Consider the following 16,352-nt stretch of genomic DNA (forward strand, 5'->3'; position numbering starts at 1 on the left):
GAGAGATTTGGGGGCAGATAACAGCAACGTTTCTCAGAGGGCAACCTCTTCCTCAGAGAAGAATTAAAATAATTATGTTACAAATAATGTTAATGCTATTTCATAACACAAAAGGTAATTCCTTGGGATTTGGGGGAAAGAGCACAAAAGTACAAGTCGCTGACAGGAAAAATATCCCTCCCCCCAATCCAACTGATCAGGTTAATAGCTTTTATTGAAACATAAATGGTCTCTAGTAAGTCTATTATGGTGAATCCACTGCAACATCTGATACTCAACTAGGCAAAGTCTCTTGATCTAACCAGAAGTACAGAGATATAAGCTTGAAATAGTGCAGACCAGCCTCCACATGTAATTATCTCCAAGACTTAAGCAACAAAAGCAAACATACTTATGACAACACTTCATGCTGATCACTAGGGAAAGTTTTGTGCTGAATGAGAATCTTCTACAAACTTAGGTCTTTTGTATCTATATACAAACAACTAGCAATTAAATAAATAGTGAAATTGATTTAAATATACATTAACCTTGATGTGATCCTCTGCCATTCTTGCTGCAACTGATAATTGACAGTGAAGATGAAAAAAGTATCTTTTTTTCAAAATTGTAAACTGCCCAGAATAGCCACACTGTGAGATGGGCAGCAAATAAATTTAACAAATAAATAAATAAAAGTTCAAATATAAACAGATATCACTTCTATTCTCCCATTTTATACAATATCTTGGTTGATTATGACGTGCCTAATTTAAAAGAGCAACTATCTGATAGTAAAGCATGAGTTTCATTCATCTTGAAAAAGTAAATAAAGAATTGTAAAATTGAAACCTCCATGAAAATGTACATGTGGAATAAGATTTGGATATGCTTGTATATCCATAATAGGCCTAATATTAATATTAATATGAGCGCGTCCTTCTGATTTTCTTCTAACCAATGCAATTTTCTTCCATGTATTTTGTCCACTTCTATCTCATCCATTGTGATATCAAATCAAAATGCATCTGCAAAATGCATACTGATATTTAAACCATCAGTTCTGACACCATGCCCAGTACATGACATTGCACTACTTATATTGTTGCAAAATTCTACCTGATTTCCAGATATTTAGCCAAGTTCTATTTTGCAACACAATTAATTTCAATTTTGTTTGATGTTGATTCAAGGGTCCTGCACATGGAGCAAGAAAAGTGTTAACCGCAAATCCAGCCAGCCACAAAATGTTCTGTTTATAATGTTAGATGAAGGCATGTGTGAGCCTCCATTCGAAGCAGAGTGCATGAAGGGAGGTCTGAATGTATTGGCATGAACAAAAGGGGCTTTTACAATCTGTGGGTCCAAATTCAAGTGCAAGCTGTCTTTAACCTCACTTTTCACTGAACACTTTTATTGTCCCTCTGAATACCCACAATATAATTCTGCTCCATTGGATATATTTAGTGTCCTCATTTAATGAGGTCAAAATTCATTGGATTCATCCAAGTTGAGTGCAATTAGTTTAGTTGCCTTGAATATCAAACTGGAGATCAGCTGCCACATTCAGCACAACTTCATTGAACCACATTCAGCTTTATTAATGAAATGAACTCAAGGCCAGTTCCAATGTAATATTCTGCAGCTGAAGTGATTCCTGTGACTGCATTACTCTGGAGGCACTTAGGTGTTGGTCATCTGAGCAGCTTGTTCACAAACCACCACCAAGCTACATGCTGTCAAGAACACTGTTATGACTCAGAGGACCAAATTTCATGGATGAGTTGTTTGCACAACACGTTTTCATAAGCCCATTGCTTCCAAACAGTACAAACTTTTTTTAAAAAGTATTTTTGTTTTCACTTGAAGTCTATGCTGATATTCAGATATTCAAATAATATTTAAATATTATTAAATATTAAATATTTTTTATATAAATAAAAGAGTGTTTCTTTTAAAAATGTTTCTTTTAAGTGTCATGGAGAGATCTAAAAGCAATTAATAAACTTCAGCAATCTACGGTATCAGATAGTTTATGCTAAACATTAGAAAAATGTTTTAAATTCTGGGGGAATAATGGCCCTTTTTCTTAATATACAATCACAAAAGTTATGACATCGTGGCATCCCAGGGGTCTGCAGACCACAGGTTTAGAATCACAGCTTTAGAGTACACCCCATACCTCCAAAATTATTGAGAGAAACAGGAGATAAAAAATTCATATCAACCGAGTGCAATTTGATCTAATAAAAGAAATAATAGAGTCATGCCCATTCAAAAGACCTTCTAATCTTGCAAACAAGTGACTTTATGAAACTCTTGTTTCAGGAATAAGTCAATTTTAATATGGAATCTTCTTGTATATAAAGTGCTCCTTCAGAACAAGGAGCTCCTAAAATAATGGCTAAAACTAAAAGCTTGGGATCCTGATTTGGAGGATTGCAAAAGACTGATCCAGCCTGAAAAGTCTTGCATGACTTGGCTTGCAGGCTAGTACTTCACTCTCCACTTGAATGTGTGAAGGTTTCACTGCTGCATCTGTGTGCCTTACAGAGACAATGAAATATCTCAGTTTCTGAGCTCTGCTGAGGATAGATGAGCTCATGTTTCTTTATATAGATATCCCGTCAGACTTCTCTCCATAGCAACATGTCCTGGCATGACAGCCTCTGGGGCTGCGCTGTCAAAAAGCTTGGCTGCTTAGGCTTGATTCTGCATCCTTCCCCATCATTGCAAACAATCTCCACTCAACAGCAACAAAACAGAGAAGAATTAGCACAGGTGAAGAAGGAGGGAGGGGGGGGAAAGGGGGGGTGTTAGAAGACTGCTTCATTACTTCATATTGCCCATGACACAATCTGCCAGAACAGAACAGATGATTATAATGCCTTATGCCACAGTGCCCTCTGGTGGTCAAATACTCAAAATACTTCCTAAATGTCTGTATAGGGTGTGTATACCCTCTTCAGATACTTAACAATATAGGCAGACACATATACATGATATACACATACACGTATGAAGACAGAAGAAAAAATGTGCTAGGCAGTTTATTTTGTGAAAAAGTAAAAATCACCTAATTTGAATCATATATATATTATGCAATATATATGAGTAATGATACAAATGCCAGGAGCCTAATACATACAAATCTAATCTAGAGAGGATTGCACAAGTATTAGAAAAAGGTATTTCCCAAAACCCCAATAAAACACCTCTCTTCAATGCATTAAGCAGTCCTGGCTTTTGAAACCTCATATGCTGCTTTCCTCATGGGTGTCGATGCACTAATGGTCCCAGTGGATATGTTACCTTTGCAATGCACATGCATATATCTCAAGACAGTTTTTGAAGCACTTTGAACAAGATGCAGATACTTTAACATTTTGAACATTTTGAAAAATGTTGCAATGTCTAGAATGGAAAAAAACAACAACTCAGTATCACATCCAAGCTACAATTGAAATCACTTCTCTATTTAATTCCTAAAGGTCCTCATTCTGAAAAACTCCTAAGGCCAAAACATCTGACTGTCAGTTCTCTTACAGGGAGGAAAGAAACTCATCAACCCTTTATCTGCTGCTTTGAATCAGGAGGTGCTTTCATGCCACCTTCTGTCTTAACAGTGAAATACATGTAGAGGTACCAAGGGAGAAAAATCTACTAAGAGGTATCAAGAGAGAATCCGGCCCATTTAAAACTAAGGTTGGGTTTTCTTTTTCATTTCATTTCAATAAATAAATATCCTCCCTTCCCAACTCTCCCCCCCCCAGTTTATAAAACTGCATAGACAACTTTTACCTGTCAGAAGCTTCTGCTTGAGTTAAAAGACACGCGCGCGCGCACACACACACACACACACACACACACACACACAATCCTTGGAGGAAAGCATCTTCATTATCCAAACCTGTAAACAGAATGAAAGAAAAACAATATGATTTTCTTACCAAATGTAAATAAATTTACTATAAATTAATACAGTGATGATTGGGGGAAGGGAATATTGATAAATATTTCAAACTGTATGCATTTGTTCCAATTTTCATCAAGTCTAATTTTACTTATTTAACTTATATATTTATTAAATTTATATGCCACCCATCTCACTACCAAGTAGCTCTGTGTCTATGGAGATTCTCAGTCATCCAGGTCATGGTTGTCCAATTGGCAAAGTCTAGTCACCTTTTGGGAAAAAAGCACTTTTGAGACTACCAAGTAACTCTTTTCCCATATTTTCATGAGTTTTCAAGCTTGATACCAATGATTTCTATCCACAAAACAGCAACTAGAAGCAATATATATATATATATATATTCCAAAGAACCAATAGAATAATAGAGTTCTTTGTGGCAGCCCTTTAGATGTCAGACAAGCTTCAATATATCTGTGGATTCTTTTCTTGCCATATCGAGAGTTCTGCTCAAGATTCCTTGTGAGAGCCCTCCAAGTATCTGGAACTGAGGCAAGTAACTTAGCTGGGTTGAAGGGAGATGAAGTTTGAAATTGGAAGGGCAACAGATTACTATTGCCATTGTTAGGGAACATGATTAAGATATAAAGCACCAGCAAAGGAGATTACACTCTTGGGCTGATCAGGGTCCTATACCCACAAATTGCATGGTTTGTCTTAATAGGCTACTTTTGGGAACAAATAGAGGCTGAGCAAACAGGCAATCAAGACTGAAGATACCGTCAAAGGGACTCCCAACTTCTCCATCTAGGGCAGGGGTCTCCAATCTTGGCAACTTTAAGACTTGTGGATTTCAACTACCAGAGCTCCTCAGCCAGCTTTGTTTTACTGGCTGAGGAACTCTGGGAGTTGAAGTCCACAAGTCTTAAAGTTGCCAAGGTTGGAGACCCCTGATCTAGGGAGATCACTTTATTTAAGGAGAGAAACTTCCTGTACCCAAGGCTAAACTTAAGTAACTAAGATGGTGTGTAGTGTGGCCTTTGGAAAAGAAATAACAGGGGAAAAGAACTACTATATTCAAAGTGAGTTGGTACTGTTTGAAGAGGGAAAAATGGAAGGGCATTCATCTGAATTTTCTGCTCTCACTGAATGTGTAAATATCCCATTTACTAATAGCAAATTCATTTTCGTTTTATGTAGCTATACGGTACCACTGACATGCAAGAGGCAAGTACATACAAGCTTGGGGAAATTCTGAAGTTTGAAGACATAAATGGTTAAATATGTTATAAATAATTAAGAGGCAAAAGCTTCCAAACAACTAAATCATGATCAAGAATGGTGAATGGCACAGAAGGCTCCTGGTGCCTGACCAGGGGCTAAAATGAGATTAGAATATACTTAAACACTTAAGTGTCACTTTAAGACACTTAAAAAGTGTCTAGTTAGTGGCTGAGTTTCAGCCTCCATACTGCTCAGATCCCAGCTATCATTGCATGATCCCCCTCACCCAGTGGTGAAATTCAAAATTTTTTACTACCAAGGGCGTGGCTTGGTGGGCGTGGTGTAGCTTGGTGGAAGTGGCTTGGTTGGCATTGCAGGGGAAGGATACTACAAAATCTCCATTTCCACCCAACTCCAGGGGAAGGATACTGCAAAATCTCCATTCCCACCCCACTCCAGAGGAATGATACTGCAAAATCTCCATTTCCACCCTACGAACTACTCAAAATTTCTGCTACCGGTTCTCCAGAATCTGTCAGAACCTGCTGGATTTCACCACCACCCCGCCCATGAGAGGCTCCATTATGCTCTTTCTGCTTAGGAAGAGGGACTTCAAAGCAACAGTCACATGCAGATATAAGAGAACCATGCTTTCTAGTTCAAAGGTTTTCCTTCATTGGTTCACTGTCACTTCCTGGCATTTTAAAACTCATCTCAGACACCAAGAGCTTGAGATGTCCTCATGAGGAACACCCTTTGACCCAGGGGTGAAATTCAGCAGGTTACGACAGGTTCTGGAGAACCCATAGTGGAAATTTTGAGTAGTTCGGAGAACCAGCAAATACCACCTCCGGCTGGCCCCAGAGTGGGGTAGGAATGGAGATTTTGCAATATCCTTCCCCTGGAGTGGGGACGGAATGGGGATTTTGCAGTATCCTTCTCCTGGAGTAGGGAGGGAATGGAGATTTTGCAGTATCCTTCCCCTGCCACGTCCCCTGCCACGCTCACCAAGCCATGCCTACAGAACTGGTAGTAAAAAAAATTCAGCGCTCTTTGACCTAATTGGATTGGCAGTTTTTTGTGAATTAAAGAGTAGCTCTTTTTCCAGAAATTCTTGCTCACAATTTTTAGGGCACATCAATAAACCTCTCAATAAACCAATAACTTTCTGGCCCTGATAATTCTTTTCCCTAGTTCTTTCTTGCTTCAGCTTCTTCTGTTTCCCATTTCTTTGAGTTTATTAGCCTGCCAGCATCAAAATCCCAGCTCTCTCGCTTTTGCTCTGATTATCATTAGGCTGACCACTTCCCTTGTGATCCATAAGTATCAGTGTCCAAGGCTGATATTGCCTCTTGGCTCTCGCATCTTACTGCATTTCTTTTAGGCCATTTTCCTCTCCATTCCCCTTTCTCAAGCTCTTTACAACTGTCTTGTAGCCCAATTTATTGTTTCATTATAACAATTTGCCCTTCTGCTAGCTACTGCCTGGGTCCTGTTGATGTGCTTCTTGCTTTGCCACGAAGCAAAAATAATCAGTCTCTCCTGAAAGCGAAGGGCTACACTTAGCAATTGGGAAGGTCAGTGAGTGAGGCCAAATCATGTCCATAGGCCATCGTAGGATCTTTATCCTAACGACATTTTAAAGCTAAAATTAGGGCAGTCAAACTATTAAATGCCAAATGTTAAAATGTTGATGACATTTTCATGGGGCATTTTTCACTTTTAAGAGAAGAAAACTCAAATACAAAATTATTCAAATCAATAAACCAGAAGATACCTCTGGCTTCCCTGTTCTCAAAGTGTATTAGAGAAGGTGAAAATATGGATAACAATTGTCATTTCATTTCGGCTTGCAAAAGTAATCTCAAGTCTCAAGGAAAATCATGCTTGTTTATCATCTCCCTATATTCCAAGGCTGGCTCAAAACTTTTAGCTACAGTATCTGAGTTAGACAAAATGGCATCAGACTTAACACACTGTTAGAAGAATAATTTGGAGGTCCAACTTGAGCTGGGGCTGTGCAAGAATAAATAAAAATGAGATCCAGAAAGAAGAAATATTTATTCCTAAAAGCAAAACAGTTTGCCTCTCAGGATAGATGCAGAGAAATGGGGTACAGTAGCAGATTTTTATAGGGAAGCTTGTCTATGTGTTGATTCTAGGGTGACACTTGTGTGTATCTGTGTGTGGGTATGTATGTGCGTCTATATGTGTGTAGGTATGTCTATGGTGTTTATTCTTGTGAAGATGCATTTCGGCTGGGAGATCTAATTTAATTAACTCTGTTTGCAGGCCTTATCTTTCTATATGTGTGTTAGGTGTGGGTAACTTATTTAGCAATAGCACTTGGACTTATATACCACTTCATAGTGCTTTTACAGCCCTCTCTAAGCTGTTTACAGAGTCAGCATATTGCCCCCAACAATCTGGGTCTTCATTTTATCCACCTTGGAAGGATGGAAGGCTGAGTCAAGCTTGAGCTGGTGAGATTTGAACTGCCGAACTGCAGCTAGCAGTCAGCGGCAGTACTGCACTCTAATCACTAAGCCACCTCGGCTCTACTATTTCAGGGTTTGAGGAAGTTTGCCCATTTTAATTGATTAACTTATTTTCAGCTTGACTGTCAATTATCTAGTGGAGACACTGATTCTCAGTCCATTGTGGTTTCTGTTAATGTTTTAAGGGAAGACGGAAACAGTATAAAGAATAAAACATATTTTGATGTAAAACTTCTCATAACACGTATTGAAGTGGACCTTGCTATAAGACACAGACCATCTATATACCTGAAAAAGCAGGAAAATTCAAATAGGCACCCAAGATTCATGGCTTCTCTCTTTCTTCCATGCGTCATATTTTATTTTGCTTAATAGTGGAGATAACCCTGCTAATCCCTACCATTCATATATCAGAAAGAAGAGGAAGAGGAAAGCCATGCCAGGTCTTTCAAAACCTTTTCCAGTTCTGAAGTTACTGAGAACTGTCAAACAGAGAAAATGCTCTTATCTAGAGTCACCACCATGAGCCCACAAGCCTCTCAATCACGCCCTTCACAGGCTGTGTCTGTCAGTATTATTTCCGTAAACCACCGTAACACAAAACTCAATAAGACTTTTTGATACTTTTATTTAATAAAAGCCATTCCTGGTAAATGCAGCAAGTAAAAGGAAACTGATAGGTTGCCTCAAAGTTGCCCTCCATTCTTGCTTAAGACTTCACAGAGCCGTTTGCTCCCTCCCAATGCCTTCGTTATCAACTGGAATTGAACTCCTACAATGCTGGAGCCAGTATAGTTAGTGATGATGGGAGCTGTTTCAAGAGTCAACAGCTCTGGAGGGCAAAGAGCTTGAGAAGATTGTGCAGAGGGCGGGTGCATTGCCAGTTGTTAATTTCCGTGAAGAACTGTCTGATAACTCAAGTGTGCAGACCTAGAGGTTGCAATACTGGCAAGGTATGTGAGCCCAAAATTGAGCAAATAGAATTCAAAACTTCTGCTCCTTCTGCTTTATTCCTGCAATGCAGCCGTTCAACATGAATTCCTTATTTTTGTCATATGTAAATGACTAACCCTGTGATTGATTGATATATATATATCAAAAGAATGTAAATATTAATTCCCTTTTCCAGTAACCACCCCCTCATAACTCCTCCTTACCTTGACTCCGCCTCCTTAGTATATAAGCCCCATCCCGTTCCTTCATATCTCTCTCTCTCCTGTCATGATACCTGTTATGAAGAAAAATAGAAACAATAAGTATATTTAATAGAAAAGGAATGACTTCTATGAGTTATTGGGCTTGATCCTTGAACCTACGTAACAATTTTTGATTGCTACTTCCATCTTTCTCAGCTAGATTTGCTAACACAAAAAATGGTAGGAATTTAAATAATTTTAAACATTGTTGATGCTTGATGTATGGAATGGGAAAATGTTCTTGAGCCATACCATCCTCACAAGTTTCCCCCATAATTTCATACTGCTTCTAGTCCATAGTCATTGGCAACTTAAATTTTATATTCTAAAATATTCTTTAAATAAGCACTTCAATGTGTTAATGTGTTCAATGGGGAAGTGGTTTGCTTCTTCCTACAACTGAGGAAAACTGGTCACAAAGTCACCCAGTTGGCTTTGTGCTCAAGGCAGAATTAAAGTTGTTGTTACCTGGTTTCTAGCCTGGTGCCTGCACCAAACTGGCTTTCTAATACCGGCCATTCACTTTTTCAAAATACGCCTGATATTCTGATCAATAGAAACTGCATCATATTCTGGGGAAAGTTTAACCAAGTTGTGCCAAGTGACACTACTTTACAGAGCCACATTAACTGCAACTGCTGGAACAAAATGGAGAGTTGAAGTAGAAAAGCAAAGTGTTCTGACTTGATGTCACCAATCAAAGCTTCACCCACCCTCTTCACTTCAACCGAAATGTCTTCTGCATATGAACATGCTTTGCTTTGTAGAGTCACATTGAAAGAACCTTTTGGAAAAGGCTCAATTGAAGCCAGACTCTCTTTGAGGCTTCACACACAGCTCTAACCATTAAACCCTGGGCTGCTCACTAGTTGAAGAGATAATTGCACATAGGAATCCATAAAGATCGATTTGTCCAGCTTCTCTGCTTCTCTTTGGTTGAAAGCAAGCCAAAGAAGCAAAAGGCATGACAGTTGATGATCCCAGCACATTACTTTCCCTGCTCTCTTTATACTTATGTTCAAAGTGTTACACAGGCTGGTTAGAATATCTAGAAGTCAAAGCACCACTTCCTCTGAAGAGAAACAAATTATAAGCTATGCACATGCAATTAAGTGTGCATATCCTCTCCTATTAATATTTGGATATGCACACTATGTTCTCAACAAGGACAAGCTGATTTATAAAAATGACAATATATATTTGTGAATTTAAAATGAATGTTAAAAAAGGAAACATAGCATCAACAGAACTTTGATAGTTTCCCCCCCCTAAGATTTCTATAAAACTCATTACAACCTAAATCTCCAGTTTAGGGGGATTTAAGTGTTTGGCAAATTCCATAGGTCCAAGGGGCCCTGTTAAGAACAGAGAGACCAACAGAGACTATTTAACTCCCATGTTTCTTATTCCAGCAGACTGGTAGCTATGACATTTGTTTGAAGCAGCATCTACCCTATCTTCTTCATGGCTTCATTTGCCATGGGGGTTTAGCACTGCTCATCTTTGAAAATAACATAAGCTGTTTTACTGAATTACTGTTTCCAATTATTAGAAGAAATGTAAAGAGAAAGCAATGTGGTTTTTAACTAAGTAGCTGTGAACTACTAGTTACCATAAAAAAAAAAACACCATCTGTAATAAACAAAAATGTTGTATTATTTCCCAACATTAAGAGTATTATTCATAATGTACACAAATGAGAAGCAGCATGCTAATATTTAACAAATAAACATAAAATAAATTCCAGTCAAAGAAGATCAGTGTGGCTGGCAATCTTCAAAACAGAATAGCATTTCAAAAATAAATCTTTAATGATGCTTCAACACTTAAATTGAGAAAAAATAAATGATCTTGTGCTTCTGTTAGGGCTACTTTTCAAAATTTGCACAAACTTTATCAAATGCTTTCATCAGGTTATGCATCACACTGAAATAAAACATTCTGTCTAGTTTTAGGTTTAATTCCATAAGCTTATGCATTCTGATCAATTTGTTGTACCCTGTTGCCAAAATTTATTCTAAATTCTCATCATTTACTTGTATTTCTGTTTATTTCAGAAAAAAAATATACAAGGGAGAGACAAGCAATGTTTGAAGTTGCAATCTAGACATTTTAGTCATCATGAAAGAAAACTGAGCCAATTCCAATGAACAATGGAGGAAAGAAACAGGAATATCTCATACAGGTCCAGAGCAGTGGTGAAATCCAAATTTTTTTACTACCGGTTCTGTGGGGATGGCTTGGTGGGCGTGGTGTGGCTTGGTGGGCGTGGCAGGAGAAGGATACTGCAAAATCTCCATTCCCTCCCCAATCTTGGGGGAAGGATATTGCAAAATCTCCATTCCCACCCCACTCTGGGGCCAGCCAGAGGTGGTATTTGCCAGTTCTCCAAACTACTCAAAATTTCCACTACCGGTTCTCCAGAACCTGTCAGAACCTGCTGGATTTCACCCTTGGTCCAGAGGGAAGAACATCCTACTGGTAGAGTAAAGCTTACCTTGAAGTAAAACTGCTTTCAAATTACTTGGTAAGGGAAATAAGATTTATCATTTTTTTCCATTGCACAAAGGAAATATGACAAGACAAATGCAAGAAAGGGAAAGGTTTTGGCCAACTTTTTTAATTTTTCTACTGATGAGATGGAGGAACAATAGTCAACTCAATGAGAAGAAGAAACAGTCTGAGGAGGCCAACAATAAAGACACTCATATGGTGGCCCAAGAGTGCTGTGGATTTTATAAGAGGCAAAGCTTTGTACATGTGTAAAGCAATCCCTTGAAATATAAAATGTTAAAAATGTTATTTTTATCTGTGATAATATGATAACAATTTGCCAATGAAGAATTTATCCAAATATAGATTCCTTTTAGTGACATTCTTGAAAGAGGTTTGGGATTTCTCACAGAGAAGACTTACACACACATTTTAAATACTGTATCTGCTTTCCCAAAGCTGTCATATTTCCCAAATGGAAGCAGTTTAGTATGAAAGCAGTAAAATCTGTGCAGGCATCATTTTGTTATGAAGCATCAGACAGTACACCAAAGAATCTTGGATTTTTCCTATGACCATAGAAACAATTGTATAGGCAATAACCTTAAGTGCTTACATGATATTTTCATGAAAATTCTTCAAGGAAATACTTTCAGTACAGTATGATACACCACAGCTACAGTAACCAAGAAATCTATGGAATGAAAAATAGAAAAACATTTCATGCTCTCTTCTAGAGAAAGGCTTAATTGGATAGTAATTCAAATATTATTTCCTAAGACTATATTTTTCCTTGCCACCGAACATTTGACATTTATAAAAGTCTTTCCTGAAATTGCTTTTGTTTACTTTGCAATTTTGTGACCCAAATTTCCAACAACACTCAAATTAGAGCAATCTTTCTTATTTTCTCTATATAAAAATCAAAAGTTTTTATCTGCAGTAGCTTTGTCAGTTTGGAATAAGCCCATCTGGCTGCTGAATATAATTTGTTGGTTTAAATCCCCAGAGAGCTAGCAAAAACTTCTTGTAGTCTCCTGGCTACATTCTCCTATTAAGTTTCCTGAAATGTTATCAAAGTCAATTAAAATATAGCCCCAGAACTTTTCCTCCAGTTTAATTAAACAGACCATTTTAAGCCTAATGTGCTTCACAAAACAGATGCTTTAGAGGCTACATAAAAACTAGAAAGCACATGTTCCTTATTCATTAATAATTATTTGGCACCCTGCATCTGCCTGAGGATTGGTAGGAATAATCAATTCACATAAATAAAAATGATGCAGTCATAAAATGCACCCACCACCTTTTCCCAGGTCAAACAAAGATCAGTCCAATAACATTTCTTGGTGCAACACTGACAATAGCTATAAACTGCTTGGGAACTGCTACTAGGGCAACACACATCCCAAATCACTTCTATTCTGCATTAAAGATAGTGTAGTCAGACCTTTAAATGAAACATGATATGCAACAATGCTGCTCATAAGCCATAAAGGGAATGAAAACACTCACTGACAGTAAGAATCCTGAAAGCTGTCTCCAGTTAATGGTCCAGTTTGACTCAACACTGTGAAGTATCAAGTTGAGAAAATAGCCATAACAGGGTGAACTCTCCAGGAAGATGCCACAACATGGCAATCACAAATGCAGATCCACAAGGAATTTAATTCTTCCTTGCACAATGAATATCAGAATACTCTGAGGCTGGCTGGTTTTTTTAAAAAAAGCATGTGAGAGAAAGCAGCTGAAATAGCATCGCTCAAAGGTTTATTTCCTTGCAGTCCTAAGTGAAGCAATTGGGAGACAAGACAATTTGGAGATGCAAGAGTTTGCAAAAAACAAAACAAAACAAAAAACAAAAAAAAATCAACTATGGCAGTAACTGAATTAAACACAAAAGCAGAGCCCAACTTTATGATTGGAAAAGGTCTAGCATTATAATTTTCTAGGGTTCCTGACAGATGCATTGCATCAGATGCAGTGGACTATAGCATCTATCAGTTCAGCAAGGCACAATTTCCTAAACACCTTGTATTTTTTTTAGTCAAGCCAAGAAGAATGCAGCACTTGTCTTGGAAACAGAATCTACCTATCTGAGACCATCTGAACTTTATTGTTTTTGCTCCTGTGGCAAGAAATAACACAAAGCAAGTGTTGTCTAAAAATGGTAAGGCTGGGTGCTTACAAATGTAAATGACAAGGAAGCCAAATAGGATAAGGATTTAAATTGCATTCACCGACAAGCTAAAAAATAGAATAAACAAACCAGGAGATAAAAGGAAAGGTAAAAGTGCTGTTGTTAGCAACTGGATGAGGGGAAGCAAAACATGGAAACACAGAAACAGCAATAAACAGATGGAGAAAATTATCTTTCTCTCTTTACATCACCAAACTATCTGCCAATATTAGCAAAGAAACGTCTCTCTCTTCCTGGTCCTGCCTCCTGCTTTGGGATAGCAGCTTGGTCATTCCTACAAGGATGTGATTGGCTGATGACTTCATACTGGATACCAATGAGAGAGGGGGACAACAGCAAAGCTTATCCAATAACTGTGCTTAATATGCTCGGCGCACCCTAAATCAGGATGCCACCATGGCAGCAAAATAGAACAGATGGTTAGAGGAAAGAGAGGGACTGAAATGGGAACAGCACATTTGAGACTGTATAGTAGTGCCTTGAGGAAGGCTGAAGAGTTTTTAAATACAGGAATAGACAAAGGCAGGCAGAGAGAGGGGGGGAGATAAAGAAAAATAAAGGGGGATACTGTTGTATTTACTAATATGTGAAAAAAAACCTTGGCAAAACAGTTTTCATAACAAAAGGATTTACAGCATAGATATGACCCTTCCTTAACATAGCACAGTGTGTCTTGGGTATCTCAGGCATTTTTTCTTTTCTTTTTGTACTGAATCACCCATTTGGTCCCAATAGATTTAAACTGGCACTTCAGAGTCTCTGACTTCCATCCTTATTCTCTTTCAAAAATAAAATGACAGCTCTCTGTATAATTTGGTTTACCAATTACAGAAAGCAACTTTTGATTACATATTGTTGAAATGTTGTATCAGAAGCAATACCTATTTTATATTAAACTACACGGAACAAGTTATATACATGTATTTACATATAACTTGAAGCAGAATGCATATGAGCACATATAAGATTAAAGAAGAGAAAATACCCACATATGCCATGGTCTCATGAGAAATATGTTAATTCTTCTCTCTAGGACTCAGCCACAGAAGTCTTCGGATCAGGGAATACTGATCAGTCAGACAGCTGTTTATTCATTTCATTTAGCCAATTCTGAATATTTTCCTGCTTTGATTTTCAGCCAGAAAGTTGACCTAGAACAATTATTCAAAGCAAATTTCTGCTGCCAAATATTTCTTCAACTGATGTCTCACTAAAGAGCAACAGCAGTTCATGCCAGTTGGCACACACTAAGAAATTGCTTCTGATGCAGTAAAGTATAAGCACAAATCCCAAAAGGATTTTTCTTCGCAAAGATGAGTTTGCAAAGTTCAGCCCAACAGGGTCTGTTACTTGTCGTCCCCCCATCCCCTTTAAATGTTTCTGCTCTTTTGTTGGACGGATGTTACTGTTCTCTCTATGAAGATAATTGGGATAATTGTGTGCCAGCAATTTAACAATCTTTGATTAGGTAGAAGCTTTATAAAAACACTACTGAAAATCTTTTAGCAAAACCTGCAAATCTTGGTAATGTTCAACTGATTATTTATCCATTTGAGTGCCAAGAAAACTATGGGAAGTATCCAGGGATGAGTTCTACTTACTTTTACTACCGGTTTGCAATGGGACCGTGCGTGCGCTTCTTCACATGCGCAGAAGCTTCTGCACATGCACAGAAACTTCCTGATGACATCCGGGTCAGTGGGCAGAGCCTCCTGCCGGTTTTACTACCGGTTCTTGCAAACCAGTCCAAACTGGAGGCAATCCACCACTGGAAGTACCCACCATTATTTTAATATTGCATCTGTACCAAGTAAAAATAAACAGAAGTAAACTATTAATTTTCTGCAGCAATGAGTTTAAAATTCAATAATCATACTTAAAATAAAAAGTACAATGAAAAGACATCTACTTTTAACTGACAGTTTTTAGCTATATGAACACTTAGCATGTGGCTCACAGATTAAGAATTACTATAGAATTTTAAAGCACTTTCTACTGAAGGCAGAGAATTTTAGAACTATTTAGCACTTTCTCTTGGACCCCAACTACTATAGTGAACAAAATATGGAATACTATATTCTGACAGACACACAAATTTGTCTGAAATAAGGTTAAATCAGTTGAAGTTTACTTAAAAGGCAGGAAGATAGCTTAATTGCAAATATAACATGCCTTTATTTCACTCCTCTTGAACATGCTAATAGCTGCTTGAGAATATTAATTCCTCTCTAGTGCCTTGAATAACACATTTAAAAAATAATCCTATGTACTGCATAGACTAGGGCTGTCAAACTCCCGGCCCACAGGCCGGATGCGTCACATGCTGGCCATGCCCACACCCAGGTTAGCGAGGAGGGGGGGAGTCCTGATATGTCATATGACGCCGCCGTGACGACATGAGTTTGACACCCTGCCATAGACTAAAAATTGCTTCAAGAAAACCTCCCTTTAGTAGCAAATATTATCCTCTAAGAGGGAAATTTCTTGGTAAAGTTTCCTTTTTTTCTCAGCTGATGGACAGATAATAAGAGCAATGCTTGAAAAAGCCATATGGGCTGAAGTATATTAGACTTACCCAGTTAGAAAGTACAGTCCTCTTCTGGTCACTACAGGAAATGCTGCTACAGTTCTGAAAGTTACCATATTAAATATATAAAAATACTATCTGAATACCTGTGCTCCGCTATGAAACTATGTGATCGGGCTTGATAAATCGACACTTAGAGTTTGAAAATTAATGAGTAATTACGATCGGCCTCGCCTCTCCCTTCTCTCCCTCAGGCTTGCCCCACAGAAGCCTCTCCTGTCTCCTTCTCTCCCTCAGGCTTGCCCCACAGAAGCCTCTTTTA

At 38.0% G+C, this 16,352-nt stretch overlaps 1 long non-coding RNA gene across 1 annotated transcript; it reads right to left on the bottom strand.

The window, feature by feature from the left end:
* Nucleotides 1–8,769: 8,769 nt before the first annotated feature.
* Nucleotides 8,770–13,700, bottom strand: LOC148114603 (uncharacterized). Its single transcript, XR_015733089.1, has 3 exons — nucleotides 12,819–13,700; nucleotides 11,920–11,997; nucleotides 8,770–8,842 (listed from the first exon to the last, which is right to left on the bottom strand). It is a non-coding gene; the product is annotated as an uncharacterized LOC148114603 (long non-coding RNA).
* Between the last annotated feature and the right edge of the window lie 2,652 nt (nucleotides 13,701–16,352).

Source organism: Pantherophis guttatus, chromosome 3, assembly GCF_059756535.1.
Source record: "Pantherophis guttatus breed Tessera chromosome 3, ASM5975653v1, whole genome shotgun sequence".
In the NCBI taxonomy this organism is placed as follows: Eukaryota; Metazoa; Chordata; class Lepidosauria; order Squamata; family Colubridae; genus Pantherophis; species Pantherophis guttatus.